Source organism: Monodelphis domestica, chromosome 2 (assembly GCF_027887165.1).
Source record: "Monodelphis domestica isolate mMonDom1 chromosome 2, mMonDom1.pri, whole genome shotgun sequence".
Classification (NCBI taxonomy): Eukaryota; Metazoa; Chordata; class Mammalia; order Didelphimorphia; family Didelphidae; genus Monodelphis; species Monodelphis domestica.
In genome coordinates, this window is record NC_077228.1 from 183,060,450 (window position 1) to 183,084,190 (window position 23,741).

Consider the following 23,741-nt stretch of genomic DNA (forward strand, 5'->3'; position numbering starts at 1 on the left):
AAAGTTCCAAATTAGCTCACAGTGGGGCTGTGATGCTGGTTACACCCTATTGTTTCCACACCCTTGATTATGATCACCTAGGAAAGACAGCCACACAGCCTCCTACAGTCTCTAGCCTGTCCTGTTAGGGTGTTATGCTGAACTATAAATTCGCTCTATTCACAACAGCCAGGCACCCATTTCTCAGAAGCTATAGACAGCCTAATTTACCATTTAGAGTGCTCCTCAGCTTGGGCCCAAGATTAATCTGGAGGGATGGTCTCGGTAGCAGAGCTTGAACAGTTAAATGTCTGTACCACTAACACCCTAGCAGATGGAGATCTCAGACACTGAGAAGTTCTAGGTAAAGTATAGTTGATGTGATCTGGAGACTACAGTACTCTTTCTACACAACCATTTCTGAACAAGACCAGGGCTCCCAAAGCTTGTGGAACTCTCTCCAGTTCAGTACTATTTAAACTAGTAACTAAGGCAGAACTAGAACCAAAGGGTTCAAGTTAAAGGGAAGCAGATTCTAATCTCAAGAAGCAGGGAGTAGAAAGATCTAAACAGGACAGGAGATAATCTAGGATTGCAGTAAAAAAGAGATTCTTGAACTTGCCAGTATTGTAAGAATCTTTGATGTCATCTGATCAGAATATAAGATTCTAGCTAGCACATCTATTTAAGAGAGAACATCACCATAAGAAGGCATGTTGATAATGTGGATGCTAGAGTCCAAGTCATAAGGATTTGAATTTGAATCCTGATGGCCACTCAGTATTGGTTTGACTTAGTTACTCTGACCCCTGGGGCTCATCTCCTCATATATAAATGATAAGAGCTGAGCTCAATGGCCTAAAGCATCAGTCACCTCTAAATCCTGTTAACAATATATTCATAGGAATTAGATAGAAGGGTGAAGGCTACCCCTTTGGTAGCCTCAGAAGCAATTTAATAACTGAGTAAAAGCAACCTGGCTCCTTTATGTAGATTTTAAAATTAATATCCAATACTCCAAGTATTATATATATATGAAGTTTATTAAAATATAACTTAAAGTTAAAAAGCTAGAGAAACAGAGAGAGCTCACCCAGCCTTGCACATGGGGAAAAAAAGAGAGAGGGAGGAGTCACCAAAACATATACAAACTTAAAAAACTCAAACATGAAAGAAGGGAAAAGGATTCCTGGGACAAGAAATGAATTCTGGGAGATGGGGTCCAAATTTTTTGAATTATACATTTTTTCTACTACATCCTCCTCTCCTAGACAGATAATTTTTCATTCTTAAGATACACATCACAGAAAGGGACCAATACTTTCCACGAAAGTCATCTTCTACTCATTGCAGGGAAGGGAAATGGCCAGTTTTCCTTCTATTAAGACCATCTGTTTTCAAAGAAAACACTCAGCTGGTTTCTGACAAAATTTAATTCTATACTAGCTTGCAGGATGTTTTCTGAAGTATTAAACAAGGTCTACGAAGAATTCTCATCTTCGGAATGCTCTCATGGACAGACAGGTCCATATTGGATATTCAGAATAAAGGAAACAGAGGTGTTGGTTTCTGACAATAATGGGGGCCTAATATTTCCCAATACCAACAGGTTTAGTGCTGAAAAGGGACTATGCTAGACAGTAAAGACCTTGGGGCAGTAATTGTACAATTCTTCTGTACTAGCCATCAAGAGTAATTTCACTGTGAAAGCTAGAGGCCAGATTGTTTAGGTGATACTACACTCTTAATAATTCTTTTCAGGGTCCAAGCAGTAAATGTATTACATTAAGACACAAACCTATTTCCCTCTAGAGTTTTAGTGGACATGATATAAGAAAGAGCTAGCCAACTTCTTTAGACAAGTCATATGTTCCTGTTTGTGAAGTACTCTGATTTCTTGGTATTTCTCTTGTCCAATGCATAAAAGCCAGTCAATAGGGTGTTTGTTCTCCAAATTGCATGAAGACTCAAAGCACCTGGACCCCTAATCCCCTGTACCAGCACAGTCATTGAAGGAAAGAACTCTTTCTCTACATGACAAAGGGATACCATCTATATCCTATATCCTTTAGGAAAAAAAAAATCAGACCAGACTAATAGAGACTTGAATATAATAGGCTGTCCATAACAAGTAACATAGGGTAGGAAAAAGGAGGCCTTCAATGTTTCAAGGTCCATGTGCTGAATCTGCCATCAACAAGCACCTTCCCAAAACAGGACCAATACCATACATACTCAACAGAAAGGGAAATTCAAGTTCTTGTGTGTATTTTATAAAATCCAAGAAAAGAAGCTTCTTCTGAATTTTGTGTGAGAAAAAAATTAGTATTTGACAACAGGCATACAAATATGTCATGTTTTCTTGGCAAAGGGTAGTTTGCCAATAGCTACCACAAATCCAATTCCCAACTTTGTCCTTTTCCAGAAATTCTCCTGCTCTTTTTCTCCCACTTCCTCAAAAAACCTTCAAAAGTGGTTTGTTCTTAACAAAATTTCTCCCTTACTGGTAGGCTTATTTTCTTCCTGACCCCCAAATTCTGACCTAAATGTTTACATGGATTGGGGGCAGGCTTATTTAGTTCCTCCAACAATGATAGCAAGTAAACAGTAAGAAGGACCTGTTTTTCAGGAAGAATAATTGATTCGTACTAGTTCTTTAAAACTGCTCAGTGAAACACTCTTGGCTCCTCAGCCAACATAAACTCTGGCGGACACATAGCACCTTATATGGACAGAAGCCTCCCCCACTATCAGAAGCAGATGCAAGGGCAGCACTTCTCAATTTAAGAAAGTAAAGAAGGCAAAATGGAATAGACATGCTTTATCTTCAAACACAACCATTTTTATTGTCCAACTGTGGCGTCTTATTCTATTCCTCTGTTCTTTTTTTTTTTAATCCTTACCTTCCATTTTAGAATCAATACTGTATATTAGTTCCAAGGCAGATGAGTGACAAGTCCTAGGAAATAAGGGTGAAGTAACTTCTCCAGGATCACAGAGCTGAGAAATGTAAGAAATCTGAGGTCAGATATGAACCCAGCATCCCTCTAACCATGACTCTCAATTCACTGAAACATTTAGCTGCCCCCTCTCCTTTGTTTTATAGTAGTAGAAATATTTCATCTCTGCTATTCTTCAATCCTTTTGTTTTCATCAAGTTGGTTTAAATAACTTGACATATACCAGAGACACACGCTGGGGAGGAGGAAAAAAGGAGCCTGTTGAGAATCCTGTTTTGACTTCCTTAATTCTTTCCCATAAAGCCCCAAAGATAATTTATAGGAGGGAATCGTCTCCACACTCCTAGACTGAAGCTACTCTGGACAAAAAACAGCTCTGGACCCTTTGACTATACTCAAGGAGCACTCCTAAAGTGGGGCTTGATGGCTAAAAATAGTCACACAGCACATGCTTGTAACCTATGTCAAAGTCAGAGGACAAAGCAGAGAAGTTATTCAGAGTTATTATTCAGAGGGAGCCTGTGCTTCCTGAGAAGGATGAGAGCTGAAAACAAGTCTTCATGCAAACCTGCCTTGGTCCTAACCACTCATTTCAATGAGGAAGTAAGTACTCACACCAAGTTCCATGTGTTTTTGTAACTGCTCAGTTTTCAAAAAAAATACAAGTCAAGGATGGGAAGTTACACAGGCCAGAGACAGAAGGTAAGCCTATATAAAAAGCACAGGCCAACTCTGTTGATAAATAGAACAGTATTTTGTTACCGGCTTATAGGCTGGAAAACTGGACACCCCAAAAAATAATTCAAGAGTATAACCAAGTTGTGTAATTCTAATAACCACTCGACCCAGGAGAAGAGATGAGGAAATAGATCTTCCCCACTCCTCCCTTGGGGAAGAGAATAGAGAGGTAACCAAGTGCATCAGAAAATTACTGATGTTAAAAACCTTGTGTTTGTTTTTTTTAATGACAACCAAGTCACTTTTCCACTTTTTCCACTCCTACATCAAGCAATCTTGAACCTTGAGCCACCATTGCATTTTAGGGTATTATCCCTCTACCATTTGCAAGAATCCCCACACTGGCTTCTTCAAGCTTGGCACCTACCTAACTTTCAGGTACCTGTATCTCATATGAGTAACTGAAACTAGGTATGCTGGGGACCAAGCCTGTAAACCAGATATGAAACTAAAGTTATTCATTAGGGACAGGAACTGGACTTTTTGATTTCACTTATAAGAACTCCCAAGGAAGGAAAATACCTTCCACCAATGCAAAGTGTTCCCTAGAATATTATGACTTGCTTGTCCAGTGGCATATTTCAGGATGTTGGATCCTGGACTTAAATACCCATAAAGCTATGCTGCCTCATACAGATACTTATGTAGTACTTTTTAAAAAGCATCATCTAATTTAAGACTTGATAATAATTGTATAAGGTTAGTACTACAGTACTGACTATATGATACTGACTATACTATACCATATTACTATGATCTTATACAGTCAATATTATTATCTCAAGGCAAACAGATGCTCAAAAAGATTAAGTGACTTGCCCATTGTCACCCAGCTTCTAAGATCAAAGGTGGACATGAGCCCAAGTCTTTTTGATTCAGTGTAGCACACTTTCCATTCATTATGCCATCTCTGAACCTGGGATGACAGATTTCAATGAGTCCATATTTCCACTAATCTCTAACTGAAATGAAATACTCTGAGCATTCTTCTAAGTGGGGATCCACGTGTTTCACCAGATTTCCAAAGGAGTTCCATGACATAAAAAAAGGTTAAGAACCTCTGTTTGCAGATGTTCTTTTGTGGTAGGCATTTCATGTGATTAGGCTGTTTCAGAACAATTTTCTAGACTTTTAGAAATTAAGGACCTTTACAAGCAATAGCCTAAAAAGCTCAAGTGCAATAGCTACTTTTTCAAGGACCTTAACCTATGGCTAAAACATGAACAATTCACTATATACCTAGAACAGTACCTTACACATAAAACAGACGTTTTAATGTTTGTTGGGAAAGAAAGATATAAGACATCTCCAAACATGTATTGAGGAACATAAGATTCCCATAAAATATCAAAGTTTTATTTGAATGGGGAGAAGATATAAAATATGGATGTTTTTGTTCATACCTTCATTGATCCCTTCAGTCCAGTCATTTTTGTGGTCTTCAGGAGACCAAATGACCCCCTACTAGACTAACACTGGGCTTGGCTCACTTATCCCAACAATGAATGAATAGTTGCCACATGCAACACAAATGTGAAAGCAGAAAGTATGGCTACGGCTTTAACAGTTTTAAATAAGCTATCAAATTCATTCACTGACATTCAATATTAATAAAGTACCTAATACCTGGAAAGCATTGTGCTAAAGAGGCCAGATGAAGTTTAGCTGAGTCAGTCCCCCTGTACTCTTACAGCTTACAGTCTACTCAAAAGTGCAGTCTGGAGCTCTCTGATCATCCTGAGTCTCCCAAACCTTTGCGGGGTTCCATGAGGCCAATGATATTTTTATTATAATAATTTTTAGGTTCTAATACTGTATATATCTATTAACAAATGTACTTTGGGGAGATGGTCCTCAATAATTTTTAAGAGTATTACAGATTCTTGAGATCAAATAGCCTGGTCTATACCAGTCTTCTTGGTTCTAACACAAAGAACCCAAGACCAATGGATAAAAGTCACAGGGAGTCAGTTCAAAGGAACCAAATTAAGACCTTTCTAATAACTAGAACTATTCAAAAGTAGAACAAGTTGTCATAAAACAGTAAGTAGTAAATTAGTAATTCTGTCATTAAATACTTGCCAAGGACACTGTAGAAAGGAATCATACAAACAGGTAACTAGAACCCCAAATTTATTCCAATTCCAAAGTATAGTTTAAATAGATTCCATTCAACATCAGAATCCCTTATTATCTAAAAGTATGGTAACAACTAATCCAATTTCCTTATGCCAGGTGTCCAACCAAACAAAAGTTTAATAAGGTAAAAAAGTTACTCTCATTCTGTAAATTCCCTCTCATTGACTGGCTGCCAACCACAGTGCTCTGATACTTAAATATATCAGGACTTGGGCCTGGGAATCAGGGAAGGAGAAGTGAAAAAACTCAAGCATCAAGTTCTATTTCTTTTTATTTTGTATAGTATATCTGATTTAGCAGAAACTAATTAGACTTGGAATCCTAGTTAAATAAGATGTAAAATAAAAAGAGACTTAATCTGATAAAAAGTTAAAAGACAAAATCTTAACAAACCTCAAGTGAATCAGAGCCAAGAGGCAGAAGGTCTTATCACAATATGCTTTCCCAAGCAAAACCTGAAAGCTTAACTGTCTGAAATAGGCTCAAAGTTGGTGAATTCCTTGGCTTTTCTATCACTATTCTTTTAGTTAGTCTCCAACTAATTTGATCTCTCAAACTACTTCATAATTTAATGGCTCCTTCTTTCCCGACCTGTATATCAGGGCCGGGTGGGTGCCTTTCAGTTCATCAAATAAATAATTTGTTACCAAAGCTATCAGATTTGTGTAGTTACTCACTACCAAGTTTTCCTACTTAACAGATTTACTTGTGCAGAAGAAATGTATACCTAAAAGGCATGATAAGCAGGTCTGTCTACCTGCTTCCCTAGTTACATATGGGTGTGTGTAGGAGTGAAGGAAAAAAAAAGAAGGAAAAACATTTCTAAATGGCACATCTGTTAGGAAAATCAATGAACTGATATTAAGTCCAATGTTTTCTGCCCTGAGCAGCAGAATATACTTGTACCAGATGGAAGAACTCACCAAGAAAGCAAGTACCTGAAGTTCTATTTCAAGAAGGAAAAAATTATGTCTCAACACACAAATCTGGGCAAGCTTCTAGAAGATAAAGCTGAATGGGATGTGTGATTCTATATTCCCCTCTGCAGAAGTTATTGCAACAAGAAGTCAGTCTGAAGAATACCCAAAAGCAAGGAAGAGAAAGTGTAGAAGAAGCTCTTAGGCTACACAAGTTAGGTTGCAGTTTTGTTTTTGTTTTGTTTTCCTTGGGGAAGGGATAAGCAAGACAGTTTCCAGGAAATACTTGTACCTAGAAAAATCCACTTAACTATTACTAGACAGCAGCTGGTTCACAAACATGTTGAATATTTTAAAAACCCCTGCAGTCTTCTCTTTTGAAGCCTCAAGCACAAACCCAAGAAATTAAATCAAATTTAAAACAGGGCTATCAGAAGAAGTCCTTTTGATTTTTTGGCAGGTATATATTCCATAGTGCCACTACCTCCTACTTGTCAGTAATAACCATTCTTTCCTTAACAAAAGAATAAAGAGTGAGGGAGCGGGGAACCACACACACTGAGAAGAACCTAATCTAAGGCAAAATAAAATCTACCCTTATTATGCCTTCTCTGGGCCACCACCTTGTAGGAAACAAACTCTGCCCAAAGTGGATACTATTCTCTCTCACTTTCATGAAAACCCTAAAAAGATTTTCTACTACAATCTCATTCAAAGTCTTCTCCCTAACACCTCTGATGCAAAAACAAAAACAAAAACAAAAAAACAACCCTAGATCCAAAAGTAAGCCCAGAAATAAACAATGATAATTAGTAGTCCACATTCACACATTGCAGAACTATAAAGTGCTCCATAAACATCTTATTTGATCTTTAAAATAACTTTGTGATATAGGTGGAGTTATCCTCATTTTACAGAGGAAAACTGAGGGTCAGATGAACTAGGTGATATACTCAGAGGTCACCCAGTTGATATCTGAGGTGGAATTCAAATCCAAGCCTTCCTCAGAAGTTTGCTTTTCCCATACACTGTTTTTTCCTTAACATGCCATCACTTCAAAGAATGTTGTTATAAATCAAAAAACTTGTCATCTTTGGATTTTACCAGAAACCATTTATAAAGCATTTTAAGACTTTGCAAAGCACTTTACAAATATTAAATTCTCATTTAATTCTCAAAACAACCTAGGAGAAAGATGCTAGTGTTTATGCCCATTTCACAGATAAAGAGACTGAAGCTAGAGAAAGTTGTTTGCCCCAGGGTCACAGCTAGTAGGAGTGTGAGGCAGATTTAGAAATCAGGTCTTCCAGGCTCCAAGTCTAGCCTTCTATCAACTGTCAGCTCTAAATTTGTACTGCAGGTCTATGTACACAAAGAAACTGTCCAAGAGACTCCATTAGAGATAAGGAAGTAAAACAGGTCAATCAAATAAATTGTCAAGATTTTACTCATGTACACACTGGGACAAGAAAACACTTCAAAGGACCACCCACTATAAGAAACCTTTCCTAATCGCTTGACTTAGTTCAGTCATCCATTCCCTGTAACAATGTTTTATTTATTTATCTATGTATATGTTATCCCCTTCATAAGCTCCTTAGGGGAAAGGACTATTTTTATGTATTCCCATGACTCAAATAATATAGGATAAATTATAGACACATGATTTTTCTTGAATCAATCAGTGGTTCTTAAACTGGGTCCACAGAGCACTTCAGAGGAACAAGAGGTGCAAACTGCTACCTCCAGTTCACAACTGCCAAGAAAGCCTCACCAGTACCAATGATGTTATTTCCTTTTTTAAAATAATGTTTTATTTTTACCCATTTACATGTAAAAACACTTTTAACATTCATTTTTTAAAATTTTGAATTCCAAATTCTCTTTCTCCTTCCCACCCTCCCTCCAACTTCCTCAACCCCCCCCATCCCCTAAGATAATAAGTCATCTTATATAGATTTTACATATGCCATGTAAAACATTTTCAATGGTGTAATTTCTTATGAGAAACTAAGCTCCTCATTTTATACGGGGATGGGAGAACTGAGGCAAGGACAAGTTAAATAACTTGCCCTGGGTCTCAAAAGTTAATAGAATCAGGATTCATAAAGATCTTCTGATTCCAAATTCACTTCAGTACAGAGATGGAAATGTCAGAAAACAAAGCCAAAACAAACATGAATGTACTTACATTATCCCAACATGAAACATATATAACATAGACATGCACACATATCTGAGAACTTGGCCTTATAGCTTGCACAGTTTAGAAACTGACAAATTATTAAATATCTACTATGTGCCAGGATATGGATACAAAGGCAAAAATAAAAGTCTCTGTACTTGAGAAGCTTACATTCTATCTATCTAAATATAAATATAAGGTTAAGAAGGGAGGGAGAGGAAAGACCTCTAGGAATTGATGCAGAGTGAAAGGAGCAGAACCAGGAAAACATTGTACCCAGAGACTGATATACTGTGGCACAATTGAATGTAATGGACTTCTCTAAAGATCCAGGACAGTCCAGAGGAATGTCTGAGAAAGAATGCTATCTACAGTCAGAGAAAGAACTGTGGGAGCAGAAAGGCAGAAGAAAAACATATGATCAATCATGTAGTTTGATATGGATATGATTAGGATTCTAATATTAAAGAATTGCTCTACTGCAAAGATGAATAACATGGAAATAGGTTTTGAACAATGATACATATATAACCCAGTGGAACTGCTTGTCAGCTCTGGAAGGGGGGAACCCTGAGTCATGGAACCATGGAAAAATATTCTAAATTTTAAAAGAAAAAAGTTTTTTTTAATTTAAAAAAATGTAAAACAGGAGAGAGGGAGAAAAGAACTGGGAGGAACCAGCTCTTGCCTAGCTGGAAAGTTTTGAAAGGCCAGCAAGCCTTTTATCAGCCTCAAATCAAAAGCAGTTAAAGTTGAATAAGCCCCAGTCTAAGCTCAAGGTCCACATTAAGTGGAAGTTTTAAATACTGATGTTCAAAACTCAACACTGAAACTTCATCACAAGTGTTCTAGAGAAACCATGATAACCCATTATGGGCCTTTCAACTCAAGGTGGACAGCCTCCATAAGCTCCCTACAGCAGCTACAAAACCATTCAATTAGTGCTAACAGAGGTGAATTAGAAAAGTGTATTAGAGATATACTCAAATATTTCCCATATTTAAAAAAAAAACACTCCAAATTATTAACAATCAGAGAAACACAAATTAAAGCAACTTTGAGATTTTACCTCACACCTATCATTGGCAGTAGAATAAAAAAAGATACACAATAAATGTTGGGGGGATTGTGGGAAAACAAGACACTGGGAGTACTGTGTGGGTGGAGCTTTTTAACTATCACAGGCATTTGGAAAAGCAATTTGGAACTAGAGCCCCAAAGTTACTAATCTTTGCCTTCTAAAGAGATCAAATTAAGAGGAAAAGGCCCCATATGTAAAATATATATATATATATTATAGCAGCAATTTTTATAGTGGCAAAGAACCATAAATTAAGGGGGTGATGTTCAGTTATGATATGTGAACACAATGCTTTGAGAAATTAATCAGTTGTGGAGAAACCTGGGAAGACTCATATGAACTGACCAAAGAGAAGTGAACAGAACCAGATTTATACAGTAACAATATTGTAAAAATGAACAATTTTGTATTGGAGGGGATGTGGCAAAATTGGGACACTAACACACAGGTGGTGTAATTTTGAATTGGTTCAATCATTCTGGAGGGCAATTTGGAATTATGACCAACAGGCTTTAAAAGAATGCCTACCTTGAGAGTCAAGCCTAGAGACTGGAGGTCCTAGGTTCAAATCTGGCCTCAGACATTTCCCAGCTATGTGGGCCTGGGCAAGTCACTTAACTCCCATTGCCTAGCCCCTTCTTCTGCCTTGAAATCAAAATAATATAGATGCCAAGACAGAAGGTAAGGGTCTTAAAAAAAAAAACAAAAGAATGCCTACCCTTGGATCCAGCCATACCTCTGCTGGGTTTGTACCCCAAAGAGATAATAAGGAAAAAGACTTGTACAAAAATGTAGCCATGCTCTTTGTGGTAGCAAAAAAATTGGAAAGTGAGGGGGGGTGTCCATCAATTGGGGAATAGATGAACAAATTGTGACATCTGTTGGTGATGGAATATTATTGTGCTCAAAGGAATGATGAACTGGAGGAATTCCATGGGATCTGGAATGACCTCCAGGAATTGATGCAGAGCAAAAGGAGCAGAACCAGGAGAACATTGTACACAGAGACTACTAACTACATTATGGTGCAATCAAATGTAATAAGACTTTTCTACTAGCAGCAATTCAATGACCCAAGGCAATCCAGAGGAACTTTATGAGAAAGAACATGGGAACAGAAATGCAGAAGAAAAACATATCATCGATCACGTAGTTCAAGAGGGATATGATTAGGGTTTTGAGGTCAAAAAATCACTGCAAATATGAATAATGTGGAAATAGGTTCTGAACAATGATGCATGTATAACCCAGTGGAAGTGCTTGTCAACTCTGGGATGGGGGAGGAAATAGGGGGGAAATTATGAAGCACGTAACCATGGAAAAATATTCTAAATTAAAAAAAAATTTTTTAATGGATAATTTTGGAAGCCTTAGAACTTTAATCAATTATCATCTGTGATTCTGCAGGTAAAACAATGAAGAATGCTACACATCACCTGCAGGAGAGAAGTGATAAACTAATATGAAGAAAGAAATATACATTCTTAAACATGGCAATATGGGGGTTTGTTTTGTTTGACTATGTAAAAAAAAAGTTTGGTTGGGGGAGCAGCTGGGTATCTCAGTGGATTGAGAGCCAGGCTTAGAGATGGGGAGGTCCTGGGTTCAAATCTGTCCTCAGACACTTCCCACCTGTGTGACCCTGGGCAAGTCACTTAACCCCCATTGCCTAGCCCTTACCACTCTACTGATAGTACTGATTCTAAGTACTGATTCTAAGATGGAAGGTATGGGTTTAAAAAAAATGTTTGGTTGGGGAGGTGTTTAATAATGGGGGGTGGGGGGATTAAGCAACTTCTTAACCAATGCCAAACTCAGGTTAATTATCTATAATTTCTGGAGTATCATCTAATAGCACATTATTATAGAAATTACTCTAAGAAAGAATTCTGGTATTTGGTACTGATTTGCATTTGTAGGGGGTTGGGAAGTCCTTATTGTTGCCATTCCTGATTTTATTACCATTATCTAAATAAATTCTCTTTAAAGAATGATGCACATTGGAGTTAAAGGTGGGTTCAAAATCCAGGCTTTCCTAATTAGTACTCTGCAAACCTGTTGATTCCCACTTGTATTTATTCTGAATACAGGTGGACATGTACACATTGTCTTCCCCATAAGCTATGTTACTTAAAAGCAGTGATTTCTTTTCAACATTTTTTTAATTTCCATCATCTAACAAAGAGTAGCACTTAAATGCTTGTTGTCTTCATTTCTCTTTGCCTATGTCTCTTTTCATCCTTGCATTTGTATTCCCAGCAGCTAACCCAGCAAAGAGCACATAGTAGGGGCTTAATACAAACTTGTTCATTGATCTGTTAAAAAAAAAAAAGAGGGGGATCAACTAAAGAATCCCAACCTCAATGCACTCTTGTCTCATAACTAGAAACCCGTTTAAGAATACAATCTCATTCACAGTGTATTTTAAATACAAAGAATAACGGGCAGATATTGTATTATTTCGAAATAAAATTTATCATCCTATCTACCTTCTTTCTTTGCCTTATGGATTAAAAAAAAACAGTGTCAATTTATAGTACAGTTTAGTCCTTCGAGGTATTCTTAAATTCTAATCCTAACAGTACTACACGTGCTTTGAAAAGAGAAAGGGCTGAGACTTCTTCGGAGGTGAACCAGGAAGAAACTCCACTTTACTAAAACCCAAAGAGAATCCAGATTAAGACAATCCTGTAATAACAAATGACTGTAGGGTTTTGGTTTGTGTTTTAAAAGGTGCAAAGCACCATTTAAATATTAAGAATATTTTCTTTCATTTCTGAGCAGGCAAAGCTTTGCTTTCTAAGTATAATATGGGCGAGAAGCAGTGGCAGAGTCAACAAGATTTGGATTTAGTTCCTCTTATCGGTATCTCGGTAGCGATCCCAACAAGGTTTATGCTTATTTAAATTGTGTGAACAAAGAACCTGTTCCATAGTGGCAATTAAAACCTGGGGGGAGGGAAGAGGGAAAGATTGTGCAGGCTGTACAAAGCCGTTTCAACTGAGATTTGTTTCGCTTAATTTAAATATTCAACTACGAAGTAATCTATACTTAAGATAAAGGATAGTTAAACTATTGGGATTCCAAAAAAATAAAATAAAATCCACATTAGCTTAAAAGGTTTTCTCTCTAGTTGTCTTTACCTCCACTTGGAGCAAAGTCCTCTAGTTATCAGTAACACTGACGGGGCAAGTGGGAGTCTGTCGGACAGGGCATCTGCTAGCAGAACTGGAATCAAAATGTCAGTGTTTCTATTTTGACACCTGACCTTGCCCCCATTACACACACCTCAAGCTTACTGTTCACTTCCACTTCCCTATTTCTGCTCCCAGGAAAGTGAGGGTGTAATAAGTTTTCCTAAAGAACGGGAAAGGAAAAAACAACTGGATCTCAGTTACATAAGCTTCAGGACTTCCCGTAGGCTCAATGAACATCACAAAGCCAAAAACGAAAAAAAAAAAGAAAGAAAAAAATCCGTTAGTCTTACACACTTTCTGCCAGCTGCTGTCCAATAGCGCAGGAGAACCAGAAAAAAGAAAGGCTGGCCAAAGTCAATGCTCCGCCTCCTCCAGAAACAAATCGAGTCCAGCCCAAGTACCTTCCTAGCTTTGTTTTAAACTGTAATTCCAAACAGGTGCGTGTGCCCACCCAAGAGCTCCTGCACCAGGGTAGTTGCCGCAGACCCTGAGAGTCCTCTCTCTTCTGTAACATTTATCCAACAGCAACCCTGGGAGCCGAGGGACGGAAGCTTCTCTGATAAAGCACACAATTCTACCAGCTTTTCTCTGGCCAGTCCTCTCCTCCCTCTTTGGAATCTCCATCGTGTCCTATTTCTTCCTCTCCCCAAAACACTAGCCAAGGATTTTTCTCTCCGCTCTTTAGGACCGATCCCCAGCCTCACTTGAGTCAGTTTTGCAGAAAGATTTCTGTTAATGTCTTCCAGAGAGCAAACCCCACCCCCCATCAATGAAACTAACAAGCTCTCATTTGCCACCTGCCCCCACTTTCTGACCTGGGACGGGATTGGGGCCTAAGAGAGGATGACATTCTAAGAGTTAGTTGCTGTTCAAGGCCAGCATCTCTAGGAGTGGGGTGGGCAAACTGGAGGGGAAGCCAGTCCTTGGACCACCCCCAGCCCCACCCCATGCCAGGGCTTGCGCCCTTGGCATCTGGCTCTGACCCCAGGCCCCCTCTGCCCGTTCGGGCTGGGTACACACGACCTTTGAAAAGTAAACGCACGCGGGGCTAGGCGACCTTGGGTGGGACAAGTTCAGCTCTGAGGCTTTCTCGGGAGCGTAGCACGCGGCGCGGGCAGCCGGACAAGGAGGGAGGAGAGACCAGAAAGTAGTTATAGAGAGAGGTGCCAGCTCAGAACTGGCCGGGTCCGAAGAGCATGGGGAATCCCGCCGCCGGGACATCGCAGGCTGACCAGGGAGTTTGGGGGGGGAGGTGGAGCGGGAAGCCGCTGCTCCGCCCCAGACTTCCCCCGCACTTCCCAGCCGTCAGCCAGCCTAGGGGCTGCCCCACAACAAGACAGGCGTGAGAGTGCAGAGGAAAACCAGGGGCCAAGCGCCGGCCCACCGCTAATCCCTAACCCAGCCGGGGCAGAGGTGGAGAGACCCTCCCCTAGTCAGCCACACTTACGAGATCCTCGGCGATCGCCCCCAGGTGCAGAGTCCGTCCACGTGCCGCAGCCCCCGCTGCCCCCGCCCCCTGGCCCGGCCACCGGCCACCGCCCCCTCCTCCGCCTCCGCCCCGCAGCTCAGTTCTGCTCTGGCCGCTCCCCACGTGCTCACCCAGGATGGTGGAACTCTGAGACTTTAAATAGTGAAGGAGCGCGCCGCCGACGTGCGCGCGCGGAGAAACCCCGCCCCTTCCTCCTCCCCGCCTCCCAGCCCCTCGCGGCTGGCCCACAGCTCCGCCCCTAACAGAGAGCGCATGCGCAAGATCAAACTTCCGCCTTCCCAGTTTCCCAGGCCCCCGCCTACACCCAACTCGCCACTACCTCTCCTTCACGCACGCGCAATCCCATGCCCCTTAGCTCCAACCTTCTTCATGCCCTCACACACGTGCGCACGCGCGAGTCTGTGCTCTTGTCCTCCCTCCCTCTCTCCCTGCTATCCTGCCTCCAACCAACTCATCAAGCCACGCCTTCTCTCCCTGCGTCAATATGCGGGCTCCCTCTTTCCCTTTTCCGCTCCCACCCAATTCTTCACAATCCTGCCTTCGACCCCCGGGGCAGTCGTAGTCAGCATTCTTCCCGTCATAACTCTTCCCTCCTCTCGCTTATGTGGAGAGTTAAGCTACTCGCTTTTCTGTTTCTTCCGTTCCACTATCGCTGATTTAGATTTGGGAAGACGATAAGTTTTGGGGAGTACGTGTAAAGAGCTAAGGCCTGGGGTTGTATCTGGTCCCAGCATGAGCCCTCCCTTCCTCTTGATTTGACCTCGGGCTTAGAAATCAGCTCAGCTACCAATTTGCTGTACAGTTTTAGACTAGTCTCTTTCCCTCTCTGGGCTTCACTTATCTCCTCTGAAAAATGAGGATGGGGACTGAATGATTTTTTCGGGTCCCCGTCAGTTCTAACAAAGCCTTTCTGCTTTTAGGGGGAGACGGACATTTTTAAGCGCTTTCTGAAATTAAAAACACACAGCACTATCCACCAGTCAGTCAACAAGCATGAAGTTCCTACTCTGTGCCAGATACTGCTATGTGCTGGGGAAAAGAAAGACCAATAAAGTCCCTACTCTAGGTGCTGGCAGTGTAATATAGGGAGCTAATAGGCAAACAACTATGCACAAATAGATACAGAACAAATAGAAGATAATTAACAGAGGAAAGACAGTAGATTAGGAACCCAAACTATTAATAAAAGTTCCTAAAGGAGTCCCCTAAAATAATGCATTAATAGGAGAGATTAAGACCGTATCAACAAAGATCATGTTACCTAGAACCCCAAATAAAAAATTCTTAACAATTTAGACAAATTGATAAGTATGGAGGTAAAATATATCTTAATTGTAGGACTATGATCCATGAGAAAAGAGATTAACCAGAAGTGCATTAATCACTGTTAGCTCTGTGGCTACCTAGGAAACTGGTGGAAAATATCCCAATAGGCAAGAAAGGGAGGAGTTTGGCCTAGGGAAATAGCTTGTTATTTGACAGCTTGAATTCTACCTTAGAAGAGCCTCTGGTCTTCTCACTTAGACCAACTAGCTTGTCTCAGAGGAGTTTCTTGAGAAGTAGAGAATTATTTTAAAACACATCATTAAAATTGAAATCCTTAAATAATTCTCTCAGATCAGGCTTTTACTAAGTGCAAACATTTATTAAGATGTTTTAGATATTATTAGATAATAGATATTAGATATTAATTAAGATAATTAGAATTCATCAAAAGTTTTTTTGGTTTAATTGCATTCTTCTCTGTCCACTCCACCAGTTTGTTAGTCTTCCTAACACTTCTATTACTTTTTTCTTTTTTTTCCAATTCTTTACTTAATTAATTAATTTAGAACATTTTCCCATGGTTACATGATTCATGTTCTTTCCTTACCCTCCTCCCTACCCCCTCCCAGAGCCCAGAACAATTCCACTGGGTTTTACATGTATCATTGTTCAAAACCTATTTCCATATTATTCATATTTGCAATAGAGTGATCTTTTAATGCCAATACCCCAATCATATCCCCATTGAACCATGTGATCAATCATATGCTTTTCTTCTGCATTTCTATTGCCACAGTTCTTTCTCTGGATATGGATAGCATCCCTTCTCATAAGTCCCTCAGAATTGTCCTGGATCATTGCACTGCAGCTAGTAGAGAAGTCCATTATGTTCAATTGTGACACAGTGTATCAGTCTCTGTGTACAATGTTCTCCTGGTTCTCTTCCTTTTGCTCATTATAAATTCCTGGAGGTCATTCCAGTTCACATGGAATTCCTCCAGTTCATTCCTTTTAGCACAATAATATTCCATGACCATCAGATACCATAATTTATTCAGTCATTCCCCAATTGAAGGAGATCCCCTCATTTTCCAATTTTTTGCCGCCACAAAGAGCACAGCTATAAATATTTTGGTACAAGTATTTTGCCTTATCTCTTTGGAGTACAAACCCAGCAGTGGTATGGATGGACCAAAGGGCAGGCAATCTTTTAATGCCCTTTGGTCATAGTTTCAAATCGCCTTCCAGAATGGTTGGATTAATTCACAACTCCACCAGTAATGTACCAGTGTCCCAACTTTTATTACTCCAACATGTATTACTTTCCTTTGCTGTCATATTGGCCAATCTGCTAGGTGTGAGGTAGTACCTCAGAGTTGTTTTGATTTTCATTGCTCTAATCAGGATGGATTTAGATTACTTTTTCATGTGCTTGTTGATAGTTTTGATTTCTTTCTCTGAGAACTGCCTATTCATGTCCCTTACCCATTTATCAATTAGGGAATGACTTGATTTTTTGTACAATTGACTTAGCTCTTTATAAATTTGAGAAATTAGACCTTTGTTGGAAGTTTTTGTTATAAAGATTTTTTCCCAATTTGTTGCTTCCCTTCTAATTTTGGTTACATTGATTTTGTTTATACAAAAATGTTTTAATTTAATGTCATCAAAATTATTCATTCTGCATTTTATGATATTCTCTATCTCTTGTTTTTCTTTTTTCCCCTCTTTTTTAATTATCTTTTGATGATTCTCTTGAGTTCTGTGCTTGGACATCAAATTTTCTGTTCAGGTCTGGTCTTTCCTTTACAAATTCTTGAAATTCTTCTATTTTGTTGAATGACTATACTTTCCCCTGTAAGAGTATAGTCAGTTTTGCTGGGTAGTTGATTATTGGTTGTAGACCTAGTTCCCTTGCTTTCCAGAATATCATATTCCATGACTTTCTTTTTTTCAGTGTGGATGCAGCCAGATCCTGAGTTATCCTTGATATCTGAATGACTTCTTCTTGGCAGCTTGTAATATCTTTTCTTTGGTCTGATAGTTCTTGAATTTGGCTATAACATTCCTGGGTGTTGTCAGTTGGGGATTAAGTACAGGAGGTGATTTGTGGATTCTATCAATCTCCACTTTTCCCTCTTGTTCTAGGATCTTGGGGCAGTTTTCTTTAATAATTTCCTGTAAAATAATGTCCAGGCTTTTTCTTTTGTCATGGTCTTCTGGTAGGCCAATGATTCTTAAATTGTCTCTCCTTGAACGATTTTCTAAATGCTCTGTTTTGTGAATGAGATGCTTCATATTTTCCTCAATTTTTTTATTCTTCTGGTTTTGTTTATAGTGTCCTGCTGCCTTGTGAGGTCACTTGATTCTAGTTGTTGCATTCTGGTTCTTAAAGACTAGATTTCATCCTTAGTTTTTTGGTCGTCCTTTTCCTTTTGGTCTGATTTTCTTTGGAGGTCATCTTTCATCTTCTTCACCTCATCTTTCATCTGCTTTGCCTCATCTTTCATCTCCTTTGCCTCATTTTCCAGCTGGTTGATTTTGGCTTTCAAGACACTATTTTCTGTTTCCAGATGACTTATCTTAGTTTTTAAGTTCTTTTCCCAATTGTCTTCAGCCTCTCTTAATTGTGTTTTGAATTGCATTTTGAGTTCTTCCAAAGCCTGTATCCAATTCACTGGGATTTCTGATTTTTCCTTTGCTGATCCCTCCCCCTCTGTTTCGTTCGTTCTTTGCTCATTACCTGTGCAGAAGCTGTCTATTGTAATTTCTTTCTTCTTTTTCTGTTGTTTGCTCGAGTTTACCCCTTCTTTGCTCCCCGTATTTGTCTGTGCTTTTGCTCCTCTCATTTTGGGGGGGGCTGTCAGTCTCCCCTCTTGGAGCTTTGTCAGATCTCTTGGTACAGTCTCTAGGGGAGGAATGTTAGCTTCCCTGTCCTCTGGAGGCTTTTGATCGATTAAGTTCAACTGGGTTGGGCTGTATGTGCTCTGAGATGGAAGACTCCTGGAAGGCTGGGCCACCCACGCTCTCTCCAGTTCTCTTCAGCTGCTTCTCCCTGTGCTCTCTAATTTGAGCTCACTTTCTCTCAGGACTTTCACTATATGTACTGGTAGAAAATGCAGCACAGATTTTATGGAGAAATATTTTCTAACAAAAATACCACTGTGATAAAATTCCCTTTTCTAAAAGCTAATTAATATTAGATTAGGAATAAATATTATTTATTCATATTATTAATATGTTGTCATATTAGTATGCACAATATATTTCTGATATAATATATTGATATTATTACATTAATTAAGGCTAGTTGACATCAACTGATAATCATAAGATGAAATACACTAGTTGAGGGGGTGGGGTTCATGGGCAATAGCATTAGAAAGATGCTTCTAAAGCCCTCAGTGCTCCCCCTACATCCCAAAGGGAACACTGTACTCTAGGGACTCAGTATTCCAGTGTGAGTGGGGATTGTGAGTTGAGGGGGATAACTCTTGAGCATGTGCTGTAGATGGGGAATACTTTTAAGTATTCTTACTGAGCTAATCTAAACTGAGCAAAATATATAATTCTAAACTGTGAGATAATTTCATTGCTTCTTATTAAATTGTCTCTGCTCCCAAGGAGCTTAGGACTTACTTTGATAGAACAAGCACTAGACCCAGGTCTAGAGACCTAATTCTAATCTCAATTAGGCTTCACTTCTCTGGTTATATCAATTTCTTCCTAGTCACCCTTTAGTGCCAACATTCTATATCTCTAGAAGGGAAAATGAATTCTCTACTGATTAATTCATTCAATAAGCATTTGTTAATGACAGAAGATAGATTGTTAATGAATGAATTAAAAGAATTTATAAGCATTTTCTATGTGCAGGTAGGCCCTGGAGATTAAAAACAAAAAGAAAATATTCTCTGCCTTTAAGAAGCTTATATTCTACATTTATGCACATTAAAAAATACATACACGCATAGAGTACTCAGATCAGAAAGTGCTCTCAACATTTTGCTTTCCTGAAATATAATGAACATTGCTAGGGATTCCCATTTGACCTTGATTCTGTTTTCTAAACTGAAGGTCTAGAGAGGCATAAGGTTACTGCTATAGTTCTCCATAAGAATATCTTCTGAGTTTTCTCCATCATCTCCCCACTACCCTACGCCCTCAGAAAATCAAGTGGGATTCATTTTGTAAATTTATCCATATTTGTAACTCTGAAAAGATATCTCAGCTCCCAAGGAGGGGTCAGCAATGTCTTTTCCAGAGCCCCCCATTGTCCCTAATATCAGAGAGTCCCTACAAAGTCCATTTGGCACAGTTCTTAAAGATCTCCCAAGAGCCACACAAAAACCCAAGGAGTTCATTCTGCACAATGATTAGACAAAATTACAATCTCTAGAAAGGACCCAGGCCTACCACAGTAGGAAGGTCTGGGGATCACTACCACAGCCATATGTAGAAATTATCCAAATTCAATTTATAGTATTTATTACCTTAATGTCATGGTCTTTAAAGATGCAGGGCAAACTCACATCTGCCTCCAGTTGCTTAATACCCAAAGTCGTACTTTAATCTCCTTGGATCAATGACAGAAGCTTTAAAATATTCAGATACAGCAGAACTTCTGCCAGAATCACAGAGGCCAGAGGGGACAAGGCTCTCCTATCAAGGTCTCTAATCACCCTCCATTTCCTCTACAATCATCCTTCTCCCCCTCTGATTAGGTCATTTCAATCCAATCCTAAAGACTGGGCTAGATGGGACTTGCAACAGGCCAGTGAGTCAGTTGCAGTGTTAGAACAAAATCAGACACTTTTAAACTAAATGAATTGGGCATGCAATTAAAAAAATGCAAAAAAAATTTTTTTCAATGGAATAGTAACAAATCATAAAATCCCCAGCCAAACACAAAATAGAAATTATTAAAACAAAGAGATGAACAAAATTAACAACAAACTTCTTTGAGTTGATAAATAAAAGTAGGTACTGTTTAAAAAAAACTAATGAAAGAAATATACTATTTGCTGTGACCTTAAGAAAAAGATGAAAATCAATTTGCCAATATCAAAAAAATCATTCATAACAAAGGAAGAGAAAATAAAGGAAACTATCATAAACTATTTTGCTAGCAAAATTGGTCATTTAAAAAAGGATGGATATTTATAATAATATAAAAAGACAAGATTTACAAATCAATAAAAAATATAAGTAACCCAATCATCTCATTAAAAGAAATTGAACAAGTCATGAAGGAACTCCCAGTGCCAGTGGTATATACAAGGATTTGTATCAAATATTAAAACAATAATTCATTTCAGTGTTAAATAAGTTATTTGCAAAACCAAGAACAGCTAGTATTAAATGAAATAAAGGAATGCCAGAAGCTTCTACAATAAAATCAGGGGTAAATCAAAGATAATCATTGTCACTACTATTATTTGATATGGTTCTAGAAATGCTAGCTATAAAAATCAGACAAGAAAAATTAAAGGAATAAGCATAGGCAATGCATAAATTAAATTAGTTAATATTTTGAAAATCATATTATGAAACGTAAAGATCTAAGTATGTGAAAAAAATTAATGACAAAGTTGCAAGATAAAAAATTAATTCACACACACACACACACACATATATATAGTCAGCCTTTCTGTCTCTTTCTGACAAAATACAGCAGAAAAAGATAAAGAGAGAAATTGAATTAAAAATATAGAATGTATAAAATTTTGGGGAGTTCCATCTAACAAGAAACACATGGAAATTATATGAATAACATCTTAAAACGTAACTTATAGAAATAAAGAGACTTAAATAATGGAAAAAATGCTCAATTGCTAATAATTAGGTCATGTCAACACAATAAAAAGGATAATACTATCTAAGTTAATTTACTGATTCAATGACTTACTATTCAAACTACAAAAGGTGAATTTATAAAAATAAAAAATAACAATAACAAAATACTTCTGGAGAAACCAAAGATCAAGAATTATAAGGAAAATAATAGAAAAAAGTGGGAAGGAATAGGATCTAGAAGAATGGATCTCTGACTATATATTACAAATCAGTAATCATTTGATATTGGTTAAAATATAGAAAAGTAGATCAATCAAACAGATTAGTAAACCAAAACCAGAAACTGTGAAACACAGAGAGTAGCATAGGGTTGAATAAACCAACAGGACCCTAAATACTTAGGTAGGTTTTCTATTTGACAAAAACTTCTGGAAAAGCTAGAAAGAAATCTGGTAATAATTAAGTTTAGACCAGTCTCATGCAACACACACAACAGTAAGCTTCAAAGGAATACATGATTGAGATATCGCATCTTCAAAAATTAGTAGAGCAAATAAGGAAATACTTTCTACAACATTTTTTTAATCCCTTACCTTCTCTCTTAGAACCAATACTAAATATTGGTTCCAAGGCAGACTTCCATAACTATTTATGGGGAATTCTTGACTAAACAAGGAATACATACCACAAAAAATTAAATGGATAATTTTGATTATCTAAAATTGAAAAGTCTTTGCAAAAACAAAATAATGTAGGTAAAATTGGAAGGGAAATATTTAACTGGGAAAATCTTGTCAGTAAATTGATAAAGCACTTCAATAAATAGCAAAAGACATGAACAGATAGTTCCCCAAAGAAGAAAGGCAAACTAACAACATCTATATTAAAATGTTCCAAATTGCTAAGAAGAGAAATGCTTTTTAAAGCCTATGGAGTTTTAAGAAAGTAATAGACAAAATGTTAATAATGCAGATTAAACTTTAAACTGTATCATATATTTTTGTGGGGAGCTAGTTATTAAACATTGACCAATATACCTCTGAATTAATTCATATGAAAACCTCTTTTTCTGTGCTTCTGTGGATGGAGAAATGTTTATGTTTGTTAAGGTTGGTTGTTATAATAATAAAGATGAAAACATTAAATAATTAGTTTTATGAATGGAAATCACACTTTAAAACATGGTTAACCATGTGCCTTGAACCCTAAGGATCATTTGGCCTCTCCATCTGCCACACAGCTCAACCCTCCTATATGTCCCTTCTCTACATTGTTGGGGGCAACCAGGTGGTATAGTAAAGTGGCAAGTTTAGACTCAGGTATACTCATCTTCCTCAGTTGACATTTGGCCTCAGACATAAGCTGTGGGACCCTGGGCAAGTCACTTAACTCAGTTTGCCTAAGTTTCCTCTCCTATAAAATTAGCTGGAAATGGCAAATTACTCCAGTATCTTTGCCAAGGTAACCTCAAAGGGGGTCATGAAGAGTTGGACATAACTGAACAACAATAAAATATATGTCAGTTCCCTCTATTAGAATAAAAGGTTTCTAAAAGCAGGATAAAAAGTATCATAAATGAGTGGCCACATTTTTACAGTTGGCTTCCTGGACTGAGAATCTTTCAGAAGCTAACACCAAGAAAAACATTTAAGCAAAAACATCCCCAACCAGTGATCAAATTGACAATTTATGCAGCATTTTGTTCATATAGTTTGCTGTTCCGATGCCAAAGAAAGGAAGGTGTTTCATTATCTGTTCTGAGACTTTCACTGTTTTTCAATTTCTCAGGGTTCACTTCCTTTATAAGACCAAAGTGCTGCTATCAGTATTTTAGTATGTATTGAAACTTTATATTTGTCTTTGACTTCCTCAGGTATATGCCTAGTAGTAGGATCACTGGGTCAAAAAGTATAAAACTTGTCTTGAAAAATTCCAAATTATCATCCAGAGTTATTGGACAATTGTTAGATCTAGCATTATTCTATCACTGCACT

The 23,741-nt window shown here is 38.2% G+C and overlaps 1 protein-coding gene and 1 long non-coding RNA gene across 3 annotated transcripts in view; one reads left to right on the forward strand and one right to left on the reverse strand.

Moving 5' to 3' along the window:
• Window positions 1-14,928, reverse strand: part of AKAP1 (A-kinase anchoring protein 1) — a 49,577-nt gene extending 34,649 nt beyond the window's left edge. The window contains exon 1 of one of the 2 annotated variants that reach the window (XM_056816542.1): window positions 14,796-14,928. The gene's annotated coding sequence lies outside the window, so the exon portion shown is untranslated. The other variant, XM_056816541.1, reaches the window with a different exon arrangement.
• On the forward strand, window positions 120-11,528 carry LOC130457210 (uncharacterized). The gene is made up of 3 exons (XR_008916332.1): window positions 120-343; window positions 3,243-3,542; window positions 11,407-11,528. It is a non-coding gene; the product is annotated as an uncharacterized LOC130457210 (long non-coding RNA).
• Window positions 14,929-23,741: the final 8,813 nt, after the last annotated feature.